A 22503-nucleotide genomic window follows, 5' to 3' on the forward strand; every position below is an offset into this window, starting at 1 on the left:
TCCTACCTCAACCATGGCACACTACAAACCACCTCTCCCATGTCCATGGACTTGCTTGCTTTTCTAGTTGTGTTTTGCACTTGTGTCTTTTTTTGCACGATCTTCTTTCATTTACTGTCTTGTTGAACTTAACGTGTAATTTGGGTGTAATTTTGTTTTGTGTATTTGAGTTTATGTACCAATTATGTTGCTGCGAGTAAGATTTTCTTTGTACCTGCGCTCTTTGCTTGCTTGCCTTTTTCATGTAGAAGCAAGGAACTGCAAGTGCTGGTTTATAAAAAGAAAACGCACAAAGTACTGGAGTAACTCACTCACTCAGGCCGTTATCTCTGGAGGACACATGTCGGGACCTACAGAAGAAGTCCGAAGAAGAATCCTGACCCAAAATGCCAGCGGGGCAGGGAACATTTCCGACAGAATTGCTCCCTGACCCGCTGAATTATCCCAGCACTTTGGCTTTTTTCATATGTTGCACAATGACCTTATTCCCTACAGACATTTCAGTTGACCAGCAGCCGAATTGCAACAATAATTTGAATTCAGTTTGCTGTGCTTTTATTTTACATTAACTGCCTCAATGAATGACCGATATAAAGGATTTTTTTCTACAAAATTGCAATGCCACGTTTTCTCTGCATACTACTGGGGAGTTATCTGATAAAAATGTGTTCAATTTTGTAATCCCAGTTCTCTGCTGGAGGCTATGCATTTCCAAACTGGATTAGGTGATTAGATGAATGAATTTTATGCGGCAGAGGTTCTGATCCTGTTGTCTCATGTGGAACAATGCTTGTAATTAATTTTTGAAGGCTATGTATTTTCCAAAAGCTCCTTGGGATTAAGGAGTTAGGATTTCCCCCAGTTCATGCCAACATTATTTTATAATTTTTATAATCATATTCGCTACTTAATACATGCTTATGGGCCTGTCCCACTTAGGCGACATTTTAGGTGACTGCAGTCGCCACATAGTCAATAGACAATAGACAGCAGACAATGGGTGCAGGAGTAGGCCATTTGCCCCTTCGAGCCTGCATCGCCATTCAATGTGATCATGGCAGATCATCCCCAATCTATCTAGCTCTCTCTTGAAAGTATCCAGAGAACCGGGCCTCCACCACTCTCTGAGGCAGATAATTCCACACTCATAACTCTTATGTGTGAAAAAATGTTTCCTCATCTCCGTTCTAAATGGCTTACCCCTTATTCTTAAACTGTGGCCCCTGGTTCTGGACTCCCCTAACCTCTAGCGTGTCCAAACCCTTTATAATCTTAGGTACACAAAAATGCTTGAGAAACTCAGCGGGTGCAGCAGCATCTATAGAGCGAAGGAAATAGGCGACGTTTCGGGCCGAAACCCTTTGTCAGACTGATGGGGGATGGGGGGGAGAAGGAAGGAAAAAAGGAGGAGGAGGAGGAGTGGTGGGGGGGGGGGGGGGGGGGGGGGGGGGTGTGGGAGGAGACAGCTCGAGGGTTAAGGAAGGGGAGGAGACAGCAAGGGCTAGCAAAATTGGGAGAATTCAACGTTCATGCCAGAACGGAAGCAACCCAGGCGGAATATGAGGTGCTGTTCCTCCAATTTCTGGTGTTGCTCACTTTGACAATGGAGGAGACCCAGGACAGAGAGGACGGATTGGGAATGGGAGGAGGAGTTGAAGTGCTAAGGCACCGGGAGTTCAGGTAGGTTATTGCGGACTGAGCGGAGGTGTTCGGCGACACCTTTATAATCTTATATGTTTCAATAAGATATCCTCTCATCCGTCTAAATTCCAGAGTATACAAGCCCAACCGCTTAATTCTCGCAGCATATGACAGTCCCACCATCCCTTGTAAACCTACGCTGCACTCCCTCAAGAGCAATAATGTCCTTCCACAAATTAGGGGACCAAAACTGCACACAATACTCCAGGTGTAGTCTCACTAGGGCCCTGTCCAACTGCAGAAGGACCTCTTTGCTCCCATACTCAACTCCTCTTGTTATAAAGGCCAATATGCCATTCGCTTTCTGCACTGCCTGCGTTACCTGCATGCTTACTTTCATTGACTGACAAACAAGGACCCCCAGATCTCATTGTACTTCCCCTTTTACCAAGTTGACACCATTTAGATTTTTGTTTTTGTTACCAAATTGGATAACCTCACATTTAGCCACATTAAACTGCATCTGCCATGCACCTGCCCACTCACCCAACCTGTCCAAGTCACCCTGCTTTCTCCTAGCATCCTCCTCACAATTCACACTGCCACCTAGCTTTGTATCATCTGCAAATAATAATTCTTATACAAATTTAGCAGCTATAAACACCTATTTCCATATGTACACCTAATTATTTACATTTATAATCAAATATCTGCAAAGCCATACAAAAAGAGAGAAAAAAAAGAAAAAACCCTCCTGTACTATACAGTATCTCTTAGTCATATATACCACCCATCACCCTATAATCACCCTTCCCAATACAATCAGTATAACAAATATTCCACTCAAAATCACCTATCCTCATCACAATATACTTTTAAAAAAAGTGTTTTTTACATCTTTTTAAACTGAATTATGTTTGTGCTAAGTTTTATCTCCTGTTCCAAACCATTCCACAAATTCACCCCGCAGATTGCTATGCACATACTTTTAAGAGTTGTTCTGATATTGAGTTTTTTAAAATTAAGTTCCCAAGTTATACTCGCCCTGTCTTTCCATAAACAGTTTTTGTATATTTCCCCGAAGTAAACTGTTTCTTGCTTTGTACATGATTTGTGCAGTCTTAAATTTAACCAGATCGGTGAACTTCAGTGTATGTGACTTTAAGAATAATAAAATAGTATGTTCAAGATATCCAAAGTTATTGATGATTCTTCTGGCTCTTTTTTGTAATGTGCATAATGGCTGTTTTTGTAAGTTGGTTTTGTAGGCGTTACTCCATATCTCCACACAACAACTCAGATATGGCAATATGAGTGTATTATACAGAGGTACACCAAAATGCTGGAGAAACTCAGCGGGTGCAGCAGCATCTATGGAGCAAAGGAAATAGGCAATGTTTCGGGCCAAAACCCTTCTTCAGACAGAGTATGTATACAGAGTATGTAATGGTTTGTGTAGCAATGTTACAAAATTTTGAGATTTAAAAAATCAAGTCTGCAATTTATCCCATCAGATAAAGCATAACAATGAGTTTAATTTGACACCAAATTCACTTTCATATCTCAAGTATTAAAAAAGTTATGACCATTTTCATACTCGGAAATTAGCATCTTGTTCCCTATTGATTTTCAATGGACATTACAAAAAAGCTGTGATCTTGGATAATCAAAAGCCCATTTCTTAAGGAAAGATTAACATTTTTAAATAGCCTAAGTGTCCAAAGATTATTCACAAATAATTCACAATATAACATGATTTTTATATCTAATTTACATTAATTTATAGGCCAAATGGAAGGAATTTAGTGTTCAATTGCTGTAAATAAATGCCCATTTAAATCGGCTTTCTAGTGGGTTCATGTGGAACGCGCTGGTTTAGAACGTTGACATAGCGCTGGATTAGTGCCCTCAAATGCCGAGAAAAATACTGCGGGATATAAAAAGCCCAAAATGAGCTACTCGCTATAGATAACTTGATATATAGGGTTATATATATGCCCCATTTAATGTAAAAATAAGGTACATACCTTTAATTGTTTGCTTTATAAAACCCTGGGGCTGCGAGAGGTTGCGGAATAAGACAGTAATTTTAAAACTATTAGAACTATATTATCGAGGCCTATAAAACTAATAATACCTTTTGCGACCGGGTCTTGCAGCGATTTTTCGTTAATGATTTACTAGGCTGAACATGTGCGATTAGTACAGCCTAGTAAAAATCGCGTTTTAAACCCGCCCCCTCCAAACAGCGCCAAAATCGCGGCCATGGCTGAGGGCAGATTCCCAATGACGATTCAGGTAGGTTTTGTAACATACCTAGTTTGTGGTCCAGAATATGTCTTGATTTTCTCAATATTGCTATAGACTTTGCCAGTTTTGCTTTGATATGGTCTATATGTGGTTTCCAGCAGGTCTAAAATCACACCGAAAAAATTATTTTCATATACTCTTTCTATCTATTATCAATTGTACTTGAGGGTTTGTTTTATGTTTTCCAAATAGCATAATCTTTGTTTTGCTTAAATTTAGAGACAATTTGTTGACATCAAACCACTGTTTTAATTTATTCATTTCTGATGTGATGACCTCCAAAAGCTGCTTCAAATTGTCACCAGAACAAATAATATTCGTATCATCGGCAAATATAATCAATTTCAGTATATTTGATACTCTGCATATGTCATAAATGTATATTATGAAAAGCTTTGGACCTAACACAGACCCTTGAGGTACTCAACAAGTTATGTTCATGTAAGTTGATTTATGTTCACTTAATTTCTACAAATTCTTGCCTATTTCTTAAATAGCTTCTCACCCAATCCAACCCCTCTGATGCCATACCTATCCAGTTTCAAGAGTAAAATATCATGATTTACAGTATCAAATGCTTTTTTTAAAGTCTATGAATATTCCCACTGCAAGTTTTTTATTATCTATGCAATTTGTGATTTCCTCGATTAGTTCCATTAGTGCCATAGATGTCTTTCAGCAATCCATATTGACTCTCGACCAATGGTAATCTATGTTTTTGTTTAAATTGTAAAACTTGTAGGGTTTGCTTGTATTTTTTTTAAAATAGAAAGAGAGCAGTTTTAGAGTTCATAAATAAAAACCGGCAAAAGGCTTTTGCACATTGCTAATAAAACTGCAATAAAAGAACAGTGTGATGAACAATGTGTTTAAGAAAGAACTGCAAATGCTGGAAAATCGAAGGTACACAAAAATGTTGGAGAAACTCAGCGGGTGCAGCAGTATCTATGGAGCGAAGGAAATAGGTAATGTTTCGGGCAGGTTTTGGCCTGAAACGTTACCTATTTCCTTCACTCCATAGATGCTGCTGCACCCACTGAGTTTCTCCAGCATTTTTTGTACCAGTGTGATGGACAAGATGAGTTCAGCCTTAATGCAGGATTGCTAAACTTTCTCATGGGCAGCTTACACCCCAGTTGTATGAACATTGACTTCTCTAACTTCAAGTAATCCTTGCTTTCCCTCTCTCTCCATCCCCTCCCCCTTCCCAGTTCTCCGATCAGTCTTACTGTCTCCAACTACATTTTATCTCTGTTTGGTTTGTTGTTACCTTCTCCCAACTATGGCCTATTCTACATTTCCCTGATCACCATTCCCTTGGTCCTGTTTCCTTAATCTCCGCTCCCTTATCTATACAATTCCTTATCTATGTACCGCCCACTCCCCTGACATCAGTCTGAAGAAGGGTCTCCACCTGATACGTCACCCATTCCATCTCTCCAGAGATGCTACCTGTCCAGCTGAGTTACTCCAGCATGTTGTGTCTATTGCCAAACCTTGTTATCTGGGGCAGCAGGGGGACAAGACAAGAAGACAGAGTGAATATTTGATTGTCGGTCCGTCTGAAGAAGGGTCTCGACCCGAACCGTCACCCATTCCTTTCTCTCGAGATGCTGCCTGTTTCGCTGAGTTACTCCAGCATTTTGTGTCTATCTTCTGGAATATTTGATTCTTTGGAGTCAAGCGATGGATCACACGGCAACTCAGAGTCATTGTTAACTCGAGTCAACTGAAGTGGTCACAGGGATTCATGCAAGAATTTCATGAATATGAATGTCATACAGCCTATCGGCCCAACTTGCCCACGCCGACCAACATGCCCTATCTACACTAGTTCCACCTGCCTGTGTTAGGCCGATATCCTTCTAAACCTATCCTATCCATGCATCTTTCTCAATGTTTTTTAACACAATTTCTCTGCTTGCCAAGAACAACCTGGACAAGCTTTAGTGGAACAGTTGTGGGAAAATATATAGCCATTGATCTTGGTAACTCGGGAAGTAGAGGCCAGCCACATGCTGCACTGGCACAGGGAATTCAGCTACCATCTCCACTGGCGATGCCAAATTATACAGACCTGTTTGGGCAAGTGTTGTCAGTCCTTGATTGCATTAGTGCAGCCTTTGATCAGAGGATGTCAAAGGTTAACAAAAAGACTCCTGCACCCTCTGAAACACAGAGCCAATCAGCCAACTAACCACTGAAGAACAATACAAAAATAACTGGGTCTTGACAGTGGTGCTCCACCAAGTGAAAGGGGATAATTAGCAAGAATAAGTTCAGCAGTAAGAAATGGAAGGCCTATAACACACTCTTTTGTTTCCTGCATAAAACTTTATAGATTTTGGAGTGATATTTTTGAAATATTTACAACATTATTTAAGATAAGAATGGAACCTAATACTGAAACGATTCTATTTGGAGTAATGGAAGATGGGAATAAATTGAACGCATCTCAAAATTTATTTTTTAATTATGGTTTAATAATAACAAAAAAATTAATACTTAAATTTTGTAAAAATACATCAATACCAATGCTTAAAATGTGGATCGCAAGCATGTTGGACACCGTATATCTTGAGGAAATGCGATTCCTCCTAATAGATAAATCAGACCAATTCATAACAAGTTGGTCTCCATTTGTCGTCTTTTTGGAATCATATGGTGCAACACAATTGTAAAAATTAACTGTTTCAGGACTGGACGAGGGATGGTCAAGATTATAAACAATGATCTCTTTACTTCTTTTCTTTATGTCTTATTCTCTTATTCCTATTTTCTTTTCTTCAACTTTCTTCATTCATTCTTCTTTTTTCTTCTTTTCACACACTATATATCTCACGTCTTTCTATCCTTTACTATCTAATTTATTTTTATTTAAAAAAAAAAGAAAAAAAAAGAAATGGAAAGCAAAAATAATTACTTCTTGCATATGGTGTGCACAGCCTAAAGTTGTAGGACAACTTGTTCTATTTGATCTTATTTGATTGTGCTTGCCGGGTTGATTGCATTTGTCGAAACAGGGCGGACCACGTGAAGGTTGCAATCTTCCACTCCAAAGAATCACTAAAGGGAAAGGTGAGAGAAACACACCAGCAGTAAAGATTTGTTGATAGACACAAACTACTGGAGTAACTCAGTGGGACAGCAGTATCTGGGTGCCATTTTGGGTTGAGACCCTTCTTCAGGCTGAGAGTCAGGGGGGAGGGAAACTAGAGATATGGAAGGGTACAAAGAGAATAGAAGGTGTAAAAAGGACAGATCAAGGCAGACGATGATCAAGGTAATGTAGAATGGTTCATTGTTGGCTGAGGGCAAGGTGACAACGAGGCAAGAATTGTTGCTTTGAATTACAAGGTAAATGTGATGTTTATTCAAGTTATATTTTATTTGGGAATATTTGTCTTTTTGAAGGCTACTCTGAGGTCAGCTACTTTGTCTAATATTACATGTTGTTTCAGTGTGCAACCATATTGGCCTGCGATTATCATCTCCACTGAATGACACCTCAATTACTAATGTGGACTAATCTACCTGAAATCAAGATGCCAGTCATGAATGTCCCTCTTTCCTCAGGGATCTGCTTTGCCTCCAGTGCTACTTAAAGGGCTATTCTCCTTTCTTTCAGGTGTATAAAAGTGGGTGAAACAAAAAGGGCTCGGGTCAGAAACACTTGTCAAAGGTCAACTAAATGAGGGCAGGGTGGATTGTCTTTGTTCTTCACGGGTGAAACTTAATAGCTGGGCTACCTTGGCTGACACACTTATTTTACTAAGTGAGGTGCGAGGAATGCAAAACAGGCTAATGCATTAAAAGAACGTACCTTATTAGAAAAATTAATTAAAAACTGGAGTGAATGATGTTTCCGTCTGGAAATTCACAGAAACACTTCAAGAACATGTAAACAGGAAAAGTGAGTTAACATTGCGGTTCCAAATGCCTCCTCAAAACCATGACATCTGGTCTATATATAAATGCTTTTAAAAATGTTAATGTAATCATTGGGCGGCACAGTGGTGGAGTTGCTGCCTTACATTGCCAGAGATCTGGGATTGATCCTGACAATGGGTGCTGTCTGTACAGAGCTTGTATGTTCTCCCTGTGACCGTGTAGGTTTTCCCCAGATGCTCTGCATTCTTCCCCCACCCCAAAGTCGTACAGTATTGTAGCTTAATTGGCTTTGGTAGAAATTGTAAATTGCCCCTAGTGTGTGCTGTATAATGCTAGTGCACACGGATCACTGGCGGCGCGGACTCGGTAGGTCGAAAGGCCTGTATCTCTAAATAATAATAATAATAATAATATATTTTATTGTCATTGCACATAAACGCAATGAGATTTGGTATGCAGCTTCCGTCCGATGTCATAACTTAAATAACTAATAAAATTTAAATTTAGATACCCCGAGAACATGGTTTGTAAAAAGAACAGTAAATAGTCCAAACAGTTCAAACAGACTAAAGTGCAGATGTGTCTGTGCGACGTGACCATCCGAGGGAGACAGTCCATGGGGGGTGGGGGGCAACTCAGCAGGGCCGGTTCAGGGCAGCTATAGCTCTGGGAATGAAGCTGTTCCTGAGTCTGGAGGTGCAGGCGTAGAAGGCCTTGTAACGTCTGCCGGAAGGTAGGAGTTCGAACAGTCCATTACAAGGGTGTGAGGAGTCTTTATGGATGCTGACGGCCTTTCTGAGGCACCGTGTGTGGTAGATGCCCTCCAAGTCTGGTAGCTGTGTCCCAATAATCTTCTGCGCTCTGTGGACGACGCGCTGAAGAGCTCTCCTCTCCGCCTCCGTGCAACTGAGAAATTAAACAAAACTAAAATATTCCTGAATGTGGATGTCAGTAGCAATTGCAATATTTATTGTACATTCCGAATTGCCCCTGAACTGACCAGGCAGCACAGACTTGACCACATTGCTGGATCTGCAGTGCCCTATAAGCAAGAGTCTCATGCGTGGGTAAGGATGGCAGATTTCCTTCCTTCAAGGATATTAATGAACCAGAATGGATTTTCCAATTCATTAATTTCATCAATAAGATTTCATTTTAATTACAAATTTATGTAATTATATGAATTCATTTCCCCAGCTGACATGAAGGAAATCAAACTCATGACTCGGGATCAATGGTTTTGAACTCTGGCTGCTAGTACTTTCTGTTTAGGTTCATTATTGTCACATGCACTGAGGTACTGAGAAAAGCTTTGTTTTGCATGGTATCCAAGCAGCGGATAGCGGAGATAGCGGAGTCAGGGGATATTAGGAGAAGGCAGGAATGGGGTACTGATTGTGGATGATCAGCCATGATCACGTTGAATGGCAGTGCTGGCTCAAAGGGCCGAATGACCTACTCCTGCACCTATTGTCTATTATCAGATTAGATATACCATACGTAACTACAATCAAGTCAAACACAAGTATAGCAAAGGATAAGATACGGAGTGCAGAATATAGTCTTCAGCATTGCAGCGCATCAGTTCCAAAGATAAAGTCCCATGTCCGCAATGGGGTAGAGATGAATCGGACAATAGCATGGCTTATGATAGGACCGCTGAGAAGCCTGATAACAAGAGGGGAATAAACTGTTCCCAAGTCTGGTTGAGCAAAAGGAAAGATACAGAGTGCAGATTATACATAGTCCTCAGCATTGTAGCACATTAGTTCCCTAGACAAAGTGCTTTAACCTTTGTGGTACCATGATTCATTACTCTGGGTTCATGGGTGGGGGGTCTTGTTGGCTGTTTCTAGTGTCCCAGTTGGAACCACGGATCATCACTCGAGTTCTTGAGATCATAAATTGACAGCTGAGAGGGAAATATAGATCAGCCTTGATTGAATGGAAAAATAGACTTGATGGGCCGAATGGCCTTATTCTGCTCCTAGACGAACTTATGAACTAACCTTTGATGCCTTAACTAATCAAGAACCTCTCAATCTCTGCTTTAAGATGGCAATTTTTGTAATTACATAAGAATGTGCACAACCTCAGGACACTCACTTCCATTGCAATAATGTTTTTTAAAGTAAGTATAGAATTCTCATGTACAAGACCACAAGATTTTGATGCCAACAGGAGATTAACTATCAGTTTTACACAGCTGTACATGTAGCTCCACTTGGGGGCAAAGTTAACCGGCTGCAGTTATAAGTTTTCCCAATGGCAGTAAAAGACGATAATTTTTAAGTGATTATCCTGGAAAGGGGATTCAGATAATTATAGTTCAGAGTATAGAGACTACATTGCAGTTATTATAAAAACAGCAGAGATTGGCAATTGTAATTGAAAGATCCTTTATTTATCTCTCCAAGACAAGTGTTCCCAAACTATTTATGACCATATGCCATAGTAGCGTGATTTATTTCCTGTGCCATCTTCTGTCCTAATTATAAACATGAATAACAAGCTATTTCTTTAATACTTAGAAACATGGAAATTAGGTGCAGGAGTAGGCCATTCGGCCCTTCGAGCTTGCACCGCCATTCAATATGATCATGGCTGATCATCCAACTAAGTATCTGCCTTCTCTCCATACCCCCTGATCCCTTTAGCCACAAGGGCCACATCTAACTCCCTCTTAAATATAGCCAATTAACCGGCCTCAACTACCTTCTGTGGCAGAAAATTCCAGAGATTCACCACTCTCTGTGTGAAAAATGTTTTTCTCATCTCTGTCCTAAAGGATTTCCCCTTTATCCTTAAACTGTGACCCCTTGTCCTGGACTTCCCCAACATTGGGAACAATCTTCCTGCATCTAGCCTGTCCAACCCCTTAAGAATTTTGTAAGTTTCTATAAGATCCCCCCTCAATATTCTAAATTCTAGCGAGTACAAGCCGAGTCTAGCCAGTCTTTCTTCATATGAAAGTCCTGACATCCCAGGAATCAGTCTGGTGATCTTATCTTGTCGTAACGTGTCGCGTGTGGACGTAGGTTGTTGTAGGTGGAAGTCCTAATGGGTTGCTGGTTGTCAGTAGCTTGCGTAGCTTGATGTCGACTTTGTGGTAGGTTATTGTAGACATCGTCGTAGACATTGTCGTAGGGGGATCCAGTCACCGTTTTTTCGGCGAACTGCTACGACTATAACAGTCGCTGGCAGTCGCCGATAAAATCGCCTAAGTGGGACAGGCCCATGAGATTACTCCTCATTCTTCTAAACTCCAAAGAATACAAATGTAACCTTTTGAGCTATATTTGATAGAACAACCCTTTTCCCAGGGATTTGCCTCTTCTGCACTGCCTCCAATAGCAATGTTACAAAATTTTGAGATTTAAAAAATCAAGTCTTTAATTTATCCCATCAGATAAAGCATAAAAAAGACGTTTAATTTGACACCTAATTCACTTTCATATCTTCAGTATTAAAAAAGTTATGGCTATTTTCATACTTGGAAATTGGCATCTTGTTCCCTATTGCTTTTTCAATGACTTAACTCAAAAGCTGTGATCGAGAACATTTAAAAGCCCATAACTTTATTAACATTTAAGAGAGCTGAAAGAAATTTTCAGTTATTATAGATTGAAGCATTCTGAAACAAATATGAAACAATCCTACTTAGACTTGAAATTAAAGCATATAATTAGTTAGTTACCTAATTGTAGCTAATTACAAAATTCAATTACTAGATCTAAACATCTATCCATTTCTTAAGAATAGATTAACATTTTTAAATAGCCTAAGTGTCCAAATAACATTCACACAAGAATGCACAATATAACATAATTTTCAAATCTCATTGTCATGGGTTTATAGGCCAAATGGAAGGAATTTAATGTTTAATACCTGTAAATTAATGGCCATTTAAATCAGCTTGCGAGTGGGATTTTCTGGAACGGGACCATTTGGAACGTTGAGGGTGTGGTGAATTTATACCCCCATATCTGCAGCAAATGCACTGACGGTTCTTCGGGGGAAAAAATCACCGTTTCGCAACTTAAAATGTGAATTAAATGCATCTTAAGAAATCAGTCCAGCGATTAACTTGTCGGGCGAATTTTTTTAAAAACACACAGAACGCCCGTCGGAACGATTCTTTAGCAAAATTTTGCACTCCAACAAAATATAATCCAGGACCAGGTCGGAAAAAAAACGCGTTTTAACCTTAGTAAGGCCTTTGACAAGGTTCCTCATGGAAGGTTGGTTAAGAAGGTTCAACTGTTGGGTATAAATGCAGGAATAGCAAGATGGATTCAACAGTGGCTGAATGGGAGAAGCCAGAGGGTAATGGTGGATGGCTGTTTGTCGGGTTGGAAGCAGGTGACTAGTGGGGTGCCTCAGGGATCTGTGTTGGGTCCTTTGTTGTTTGTCATGTACATCAATGATCTGGATGAAGGGGTGGTAAATTGGATTAGTAAGTATGCAGATGATACCAAGATAGGGGGTGTTGTGGATAATGAAGAGGATTTCCAAAGTCTACAGAGTGATTTAGGGCATTTGGAAAAATGGGCTGAAAGATGGCAGATGGAGTTTAATGCTGATAAATGTGAGGTGCTACACCTTGGCAGGACAAATCAAAATAGGACGTACATGGTAAATGGTAGGGAATTGAAGAAGAATACAGTTGAACAGAGGGATCTGGGAATAACCGTGCATAGTTCCTTGAAGGTGGAATCTCATATAGATAGGGAGGTAAAGAAAGCTTTTGGTATGCTAGACTTTATAAATCAGAGCATTGAGTATAGAAGCTGGGATGTAATGTTAAAATTGTACAAGGCATTGGTGAGACCAAATCTGGAGTATGGTGTACAATTTTGGTCGCCCAATTATAGGAAGGATGTCAACAAAATAGAGATTACAGAGGAGATTTACTAGAATGTTGCCTGGGTTTCAACAACTAAGTTACAGAGAAAGGTTGAATAAGTTGGTGCTTTATTCTCAGAAGGTTAAGGGGGGACTTGATAGAGGTCTTTAAAATGATGAGAGGGATAGACCGAGTTGATGTGGACAAGCTTTTCCCTTTGAGAATAGGGAAGATTCAAACAAGAGGACATGACTTCAGAATTAAGGGACAGAAGTTTAGGGGTAACATGAGGGGGAACTTCTTTACTCAGAGAGTGGTAGCGGTGTGGAATGAGCTTCCAGTGGAAGTGGTGGCGGCAGGTTCGTTGGTATCATTTAAAAATAAATTGGATAGGCATATAGATGAGAAGAGAATGGAGGGTTATGGTATGAGTGCAGGCAGGTGGGACTAAGGGAAAAAAGTTGTTCGGCACGGACTTGTAGGGCCGAGATGGCCTGTTTCCGTGCTGTAATTGTTATATGGTTATATGGTTAAATGCTATTTGCCTTTCCTAAGTACTAGTTGCCATCTTTTTAAGTGAAGTCTAGAGTGATATGTGTTTAAATGTCACTTGGACTGGAAATAGAACATTAAAATTCGTACATGCACGTAAAGTCTTACATATACGTACGTTCTTACATTACATTAAATTCTTAGAAAGAAAAAGTAATTTAATACACTAGAACATCTAGGTATCTGTAATCTTCACTCATTTGCATTCCTTCTCCATTTAGAAAAGTCTATCTTTTGATTCCTCACACTTTTCCACGTTAAATTCTCTTTGCTAAGTTTTTGCCCATTCATTCAACATACATATAGCCTGTTGCAGGGTTCAAACGGCCTTATTGCCAAATGTCCTTCAAACTTGAAGACCATGCTCTCTGCCTCTTCCTCTAAGGAATTATTGGTATTGGTGTATTATTGCAACATGTACCAAGATACAGTGAAAAACTATTTGTGTGTTGTTCAGTCAAATCACACAACACAGAGTACAATCAAGCCTTACACAAGGACAACAGGTAGTGCAAACAGAAAAATACCAGAGGGCAGAATACCAGAGTGCAGAATTTCACACAGAGAGTTGTGAGTCTGTGAAATTCTCTGCCTCAGAGGGCAGCGGAGGCCGGTTCTCTGGATATTTTCAAGGGAGAGCTATATAGGGCTCTTAAAGATAGCGGAGTCAGGGGATATGGGGAGAAGGCAGGAACGGGGTACTGATTGGGGATGATCAGCCATGATCACATTGAATGGCGGTGCTGGCTTGAAGGGCCGAATGGTCTACTCCTGCACCTATTGTCTACTGTCTAATGTTACAGTATTTTAGCATTGCAGCTACAGAGAAACTGCAGATTATAAAAAAGTGCAAGGGCTACAGTGAGATAGATTGGGAGATTAGGGCTATATTCTTAGCATACGGTCATGGTGGCGTAGCATTAGAGTTGCTGCCTTACAGCGAATGCAGTGCCGGAGACCCGGGTTTGATCCCGACTACGGGTGCTGTCTGTACGGAGTTTGTGTGTTCTCCCGTGACCTGCGTGGGTTTTCTCTGAGATCTTCGGTTTCCTCTCACACTCCAAAGACATACCAGTTTGTAGGTTAATTGGCTTGGTAAATGAAATAAAACATCACCTATCCATGTTCTCCAGCCTGCCTGACTCACTGAGATACTCTTTTTTTCTAAACCAGCATCTGCAGTTCCTCGTTGCAACATGGAAACAGGGCCTTTGACCCACTTATCTATGCTGACCAGGATGCGTATCTGAGTTAGTAGGATTTACCTACGTTTGGTCTGGATCCCTCTTGTTAACCTCCAGTGGACCCAATACAGAGGAAGGCTAGAATATGATCGCTGACAAGCACAGCGAAAAAAGTAGAATGTAGCAGGGCTTCTGCTGTTCAGAAACCACTGGTGACCTGCCTGCTCACAGACAGTGCTGTTTCTTCCAGTATGTGCCAATGGGAGACAGACTCTCAGCATGTCAGTGTACCCCCGAGAGGTGCTGGGCCTCTCCCAGCGTACGTAGACTGCTATACAATGCAGCAATGACAGCTGGTGAGATCCCCATTCCCCTCAGGGCTTACCATCTGTCAAAGCTGCCATCATTTAAATTGAATGTTTGTGAATGTCAAAGATATTCATAAGCATTCAAAATTGGTCGGGGCTTGTTTAAAACAAAATAAGTTAAAGGTTTTGCCTAATTTATGTTAGAGAGTAGACACAACACACTTTGAACTGACTTATTATATCAAGTAAAAAGCTCGGCTGATTTTGGCATTCATTTCAATGGAACTATTACAATTTAATTCTGCATGGAGCCACCAGATGGAACTCCCAAATCTCTGAGAAAAGAAATCTCTCCTCATCTTCTTCATACTATACTATGATTTCTATTATCCTTACTCTGCAAAGGGGAAGAGGAAATTTCCTTACCCAAATCTGCCCTGAATATCCCTCTCAGAATCATGTATGTTTCCACAAGATCACTTCTTGTTCTTCTGAATTTTTATAAAGCATAAACCTAATATATTCATTCTTTACTCTTAAGGCAATTGCTTCATCTTAGGAATCTGGTGAATCTTTGCTGCACTGCCTCCAGGAAATATCAATCCTTCTTTATATAAGGAACCTGGAATTGTACAGAGTGCACCTGGTGTGGTTTCACCTAGGCCCCAGCACTTTAGTGTTCAATTATTTTTACAATTCAGACCAACATTTCATTTGCTTTCCTAATTACTTGCGATACCTATGCTTTTTGTGTTTTTTTTCCCCAACATCCCAAAACTATTTATAAAAAAGGCAGCAGTTGAATTGATTGAGTGCATAGACTTTAGAGATTCAGCGCGGAAACAGGCCCTTTGGCCCACTGGGTCAGCGCCGACCAGCGATCAAGCTGTGCACTAACACTCGGGACCATTTTACTGAAGCCAATTAACCTACACACCTGTATGTCTTTGGGGTATGGGAGGAAACTGGCCCACCCGGTGAAAACCCATGTGGTCACGGGGAGAACATACAAACCCTGGACAGACAGCACCCATTCTCGGCCCGAAACGTTGCCTATTTCCTTCGCTTCATAGATGCTGCTGTACCCGCTGAGTTTCTCCAGCACTTATGTCTTATGTCTATCTTCGATATTCCAGCAATTGCAGTTCCTTCTTAAGCACCCGTAATCTCTGGCGCTGTAAGGCATCAACTCTACAGCTGCACCACTGTGGCGCCCTAAAGGCGCAGTCAGTCTATTTCAGTGTTGGAGGAGCAGTGGAAAATTTCAAAAAGATGCAAGCAGTTGGATGAGTTGAGTGATCAAAGTCGGCTAATTGAGCAACTAACAAATTGAGCTACCGAGCTACTGGCTTTTTTGGGAGAGAGGATGTGTTGAGGTGAGGTGCTTTGTGAAGGTTCAGGCTCACAGGCTTCGGCAAGGGGGCTGAGCAGAGGGACAAGAGGCAAAGGTATGGTCTGTTTTTTCTTGCATGTAATTGTTGTGCATATTTTTCTTTTTGGTTTTTAGTATAGTGGTGATGCCAGGTTGAATGATGCAAAGTTCCTAATGCAGGATGTGGGAAGCCAAGGAAACTGCTGGTATTCCTGGTGATTTCACCCATGGGAATTTTGTCCAGGTGCAGCTCCTTAATGCCTATAGACACAAAATGCTGGAGTAACTCAGCAGGACAGGCAGCATCTCTGGAGAGAAGGAATGGGTGACGTTTCGGGTCGAGACCCGTCTTCAGACAAGGACTGTGTTTGGGAACTTGGAGCTGCAGCTGGATAACTTCAGGATCATCTGGGAGAATATGAACTTCATGGATAGAAGTTAAAGTGAGGTGGTCATACCTAAAGTCCAGGAAGAGTGTAAGTGGGTGACCTTGAGCAATGGGAATAAACAGAGTGTAGGTGACCCCTGTGCCCATTCCTCTTCAAAACAGATATACCCTTCTGGATACTGTTGAGAGGGAATGACCTGTTGAGGGTGAGCAGCAGTAGGAGTCAGGTCTGTGGCACTGAATCTGGCTCTGAAGAATGGCAGGGAAAAATAATGTAAGGCACAGAAATAGTGGTAGGAAGCTCGTTAGGTATGGGGTATTTCAAGATACATTGGTTATTGGAGCTTTCCTGCACTTTCAATAAGAGGCATAATGAAAGCCTTAATAATGAAACTCTAGATTGTTTCCTTTTTTTAAACAAAGCAATAAAATGTAACCTCCTGGGTACAATTATAACCGTGAAATCACGCGTCTCCTATCGGGTTTCTTGACAAGGATTCTCCGGTTCCTAATATTAACAACTGTTCATTGATATAAAAGTAAGACGCTCTGATAAGTGTGCCTTGTATCTTATTCAGGGTGGTGCTGGTCTTTTAGTAGATCAAAGTGATAAGAGATGGTTATGGACTGTATCGTTAAAATCACTGAAATGTTACCAGGTAACGTAATCTATTAAGTTAAATATAATTTAATCATAAAGTAATCATTTTCCAAGAAATGTAAAGATCTTATCAATGCCACCTTCCAACCATGCATGTAAATACCACCTTTCCCCCAAATCTCATGAGCCAAATTTAACCCAATATCTGCTTTATTCAGAAATTCTGGTGGTATCTGTGAAAACATGCCCACCTGGATTTTTGGGGGGAATCATGGAGCATTTTTTAATCTGTCCCAGCAACAAATGTAGTTTTTTATTTATTAGTAGTGTATATTACAATGATATAAACCAAAAATAACATAATACATTTCCTGTACCACTTTATATTTTTAAACTTTAAAAAGAAAAGTAAAGAGAGTTAAATAGGATAGTAGGTGTGTGAAAGAGTGATCAAAAGAGACCCTTAGAAACGAAAAATTCGAAAATGAGTTAAGAAGTAAGCCATAGAAAAAGAAAAAGAGAAAAAGAAAACAGAAGATATATAAAAAATAAAAAAAGAGATAAAAGGGATATACCAACCGTATTTTTACTCACCCCTCACAAGGTCCTGAAACCATTTATTTTCAGAATCCTGTTGCACCTTATACTTGTAAGTCGATAAATGGAGACCAAATGTTTTGGAAATGGTCTGGTTTGCCTGTTAGAAGGAATCTCATATCTTCCAGTTTTGGAGTTTTAAAGTGTAATCTGAATTTTGTTTGTGTTGTAATTTTGGTGAGGTTACTGTTTGCTGAATCCTGCATTAGCTTGTCAGAAAGGCTTGAAGCTGGCATTGGCGAACCCATCTTGAAATATTGGTGAAATGGACGGCATCAAAGCAAACCTCTTGGTAGCAAAGAAATACATCAAAACTCATTTTTGTGACATAGCGAGACACCTATATATCAGCAGGATTTAAATTTGCTTCTATTCCAATATTCACTAAAACATCTCTAACATTTGTATACAAAGTTTAGGGGATAGAGTCACTTCATCTCATTGCTCAACCACAAGATCTGGAACGATGCAAGAACTTTCCCAAAGGTAATGGAAAATCCAGAAGATTCCAATATATTGACACAAATTAACTATAGTTGGGGGCGTCAGGAGTTATGGGGAGAAGGCAGGAGAATGGGGTTAGGAGGGAGAGATGGATCAGCCATGATTGAATGATGGAGCAGACTTGATGGGCCAAATAGCCTAATTCTGCCCCAATCACATGACCTTATAGCCGATTGAATACATGGTGATTTTCATGATCTCAGGACATTCCAAACACTTTGATACCAATGAACTTTTGGAAGTACTATCGCAATGTAATAAGCTTCTTGATTAATTTGAACTCACAAACATCTCACGTTATTCTTGCCAATCCTTAAAATCCTCTGCAAATTTAAGCATCTCTATTTCCTGAATGTTCCTAGCTTTGATTGAAGGTCATTGATTGAAAAGTTATCTTGTTTTTCTTCAACTTATTTTACTTCTTGTCCAGCTGCAAAGCCTGGCCCAGTGATGCCCATCTTTGACCAGAGAGTTGCATTTCTTGAGATCAAAGACATGCACTGTGGCATTCAGAAGGCAGTTTTCAGAAGCAGATGTTTCAGAGATACATCAGCCCACAGGTGCGTGACCCTTGAAGCAGAGTGTTTCAGAGAGGGATCATTTCATCTCTGGCTGCCACAGAGGGTAAGGAGAGTTCGTTTGCGTTAGACCCTGTGGCTAAGGGGAAGGGGGTATCAGGAGGGATACTGAGTTGGAGATCAGAAGGGATCATTTATGCAGGCTCGAAGGGCCGAATGGCCTACTCCTGCAAAAATGTTATTTATCCTAAAAAAATGTCTAACAAGTAAAGTTGTTTAGTCTTCATGAAGCAAACGCAGGTGGGGGATTTCTACAAGAGAGTATGATGCACCACGGGGAAATGGTACAAATTGCAAGGATAGATGTGTAGTAATTGTGCTGAATATTATTGGAGGAGTAGGCACAATGGTATGTTGCTGCCCAGGTGTCAGGATTCAAGACTTCGTTGAATGAATGCATAGGGCATTTTTGTGAGGAAAATGTACGCCAGTGAGGACCAAGCTGCAACTGTTCCAATTTGTTTCACAAAGAATCCTTATAATCAACAAACACAAGATACTTTCATTCCATAAGCCTAAATTTGAAGTAAATCTGCTGCCTGGAGGTGAAAGCCCAGCAGACCAATCCACAACAACCTTTTCTCAGGATTTTTAAAATTCTGGATTTTTATAGTTCTTTACATAATAATGTAACAATTCCAAGCTCTATCCCCCACCCAAAACTCTTTTATCATGAATTAAAAGACAAAGGATGTTAAGACTTGCAGATGAAAAAGTGGTCACTCTTTAGCAGGAAGTAAATGAAAGGCAACAATGTGCATGTACATAGGCTTGTCAGGGTATGATTTGTGTCAGAAGACACTGACATCATAGTCAGAGACAAAAATAATTTCAGCTATAATAAATGGAATCCATTACTACATCAATCATCAGGCCAATCTTTTAAATGGGCGCAGTCTGTGGTGTGTGTATTTTTGTACTTGTTTATTTTTCCTGTCAATGTAACTGTCTAATGAACACAATGATATAAAGCAGTAAGATACTTCGTTAAAAGAAAAATGGTCCTACAAAATCAAGAGGAGACATATATTCATAAAAGTGGAACGCTGTTTTTTCTGGCTTTTGACACCCTAATGAATGGAGACCTGATATTAACATTACACTTTGTTGATGAGGCATTCAGAAAAACTCCTGAAGTGGAACATCACCACATGAAACGAATAAAACGGTTGTTTACTTGGTTTCTTGACACTTCTTCCACAGAGTATGGGATTACATTTCAATGATGAGGCACTGTGCACATTACATAGAAACATAGAAAATAGGTGTAGGAGGAGGCCATTCGGCCCTTTGAGCCAGCACCGCCATTCGTTGTGATCATGGCTGATCGTCCCCTATCAATAACCCGTGCCTGCCTTCTCCCCATATCCCTCGACTGCACGAGCCCCTAGAGCTCTATCTAACTCTCTCTATAGACATATGTCTATACTGAAATGTTGACTAGTTTCTCTTTTCACAGTAGCTGCCTGTCTTGCTGAAATCTTGCAACATTTAGTTTGTTTTAATAGCAAGGCTGAGTATGGATCAGAGATGGGAGTCACAAGAAAATGCAGGAGTATTAGAATTTAAGAAAATTATTATTTTATAAATTTAAGTTTGCAATGTTATGTGTCTGGAAAGGGGAGAACAATGAACATGGAAATAATGAAGTGGAATAGCAGATAGTTGTGCGAAGGAACTGCAGATGCTGGTTGAAACCGAGAACGGACACAAAATGCTGGAGTAACTCAGCTGGACAGGCAGCATCTCTGGATAGAAGGAATGAGTGACATTTCAGGCAACAACCCTTCTTCAGACGGGTCTCAACCCCAAACGGCACCCATTTCTTCTATCCAGAGATGCTGCCTGTCCTGCTGAGTTACTCCAGCATTTTGTGTCTGGCTTTGAGATAAGAGTATCAGAGTGGAATCATGACCATGATGGCGCAGGGGATTAAGCATGGGTTTCAGGAAGTATTTAGAAATACTGAACAGCTTGAACATACCAATTCGGATGCAGGGTTATCTACTTGATACATTAATTCAACTTTTCACTCTCCATAGATGCTACCTGACTTGTGTATCCAGCATTTTGTGCTTTTATATTACCGAGTTACCCAACTTGGTAGCTAGGCAAATTTGCCAAAATGTAACTGAACGTTAGAAAGAAGCACAGTGTCTTGGGTGTCTTTCACATCGAAAGCTTTGCAAAGTCAATATTTTTCAGGAGACAATTGCCTCTGAGGTAGTTGATTGTGTATTTCTTTCCGATTCCAAAGAAAAAAGTACTTTGACAATTTATTTAAACAAATTTTGAAGATAAAACTGCAGATTTTAACATGTCATAAAAATCCCAATTAAACAATGCTATAGTTTAAGAAAGAACTGCAGATGCAAGAAAAATTGACGGTATACAAAAAAGCTGGAGAAACTCAGTGAGTGTGGCAGCATCTATGGAGCGAAGGAATAGGCGATGTTTTGGGTCGAGACATGGCAGTTCAAATGATCTATTTCCATCCTCAGTCTATGACTTGCTGCAGTGAAGGAAACTGCTGTTTTGTCAGAAGTAATGTGAACGGAAAGCTGCATCTAATCCCTTAGACAAAGCTGAAAAAGACCTTTGTCAGTCTGAAGAAGGGTCTCGACCCAAAACATCGCCTATTCCTTCGCTCCCTAGATGCTGCCTCACCCGCTGAGTTTCACCAGCTTTTTTTTGCCTAATTCTATAGTTTGATAGCCTCTAATCTATTATCAGCAAAATTATATTTTGTAAAGCATAAATGGGGTTGATCTTGATTAGTTCAGTTTCACTCACTGTCTTACAAGACATTGGTATAATCTTGATGTCACTGACACCTGACATACTGCTCATGAAAATATAGGATCTTGTTTCCTGGTGATTGTTCCTTTGGGTGTAAGCGACTACAGTAGATTCCAATTGACAGCGCTGTATGTTCATTGCCAGATGCATTAGGCTTTAATTTACTTTGCAGGCTTTTTTGGGTGTTAATCTTCAATGCAAAGTAATTTTGTGTTTTGTGCCATTTAGCGAGAGATGGTTAATTTGCTTGACAGCCATGAAGCTATCACCTACAGCACGTAGGACGTGGTAAAGGTGCAACTGTGCTGGACATGGTGTAAAGGACATTTATCAGGATGTTGTTTGGGATAAAAAAACTTTGCTTATGTATGTTTTCGCTGAAGCAGAAGCTATGGGGGACATGGTTAAGATATACAACATTTTGTGGGGTATAAATAGGAGGGGGAAAGTTTCTTGCAATCTAAAACCAAAGGGCATAGATTCAGGGCAAGTGGTCTGAGATTTATAGGGGATCCGAGGAGAACCTTTTTTTCCAACCAGTGAATGGCAAATACCTTCAATACACTGAAGGCTCAACTTCCAAAGATTCATTGTTATGCGAGCATTTTCCCAGTCTGTGACTCATAGCGCTGTGGCCGTAGCACTATGTTTAAAGCCCATAGCGCTGCAGCCGGTAGCGCTATATTTAGAGCCCATAGCGCTGATCTTTGTTTAAATTCCCACGCATTAAATTGACGGTGCTCTGTTTAAACCATTGAGCGCCAAACCGGCAGTGCTGCGTGTGTTACCTTTACACCTCTTCGCGGGCTGGATGCTGAAATTTCCCGAAATTACTAAAGTTCCCTAAAATACTGGTCACAACAGATATTAGTGAAAAGTCAGGCATAAAGGTTGTGTGAGGTCTCAATTGAATGCACACTGAAGAGGTCGGA

The 22503-nt window shown here is 40.4% G+C and overlaps 1 long non-coding RNA gene across 1 annotated transcript in view; it reads left to right on the forward strand.

The window, feature by feature from the left end:
• The first annotated feature begins 15905 nt into the window (after nt 1-15905).
• The window catches only part of LOC129699072 (uncharacterized), a 29058-nt gene continuing 22460 nt past the window's right edge, over nt 15906-22503 (forward strand). The window contains exon 1 of the long non-coding RNA XR_008723772.1: nt 15906-16180. This is a non-coding gene — a long non-coding RNA (uncharacterized LOC129699072). The remainder of the gene's footprint in view (nt 16181-22503) is intronic.

Source organism: Leucoraja erinacea, chromosome 7 (assembly GCF_028641065.1).
Source record: "Leucoraja erinacea ecotype New England chromosome 7, Leri_hhj_1, whole genome shotgun sequence".
NCBI lineage: Eukaryota > Metazoa > Chordata > Chondrichthyes > Rajiformes > Rajidae > Leucoraja > Leucoraja erinaceus.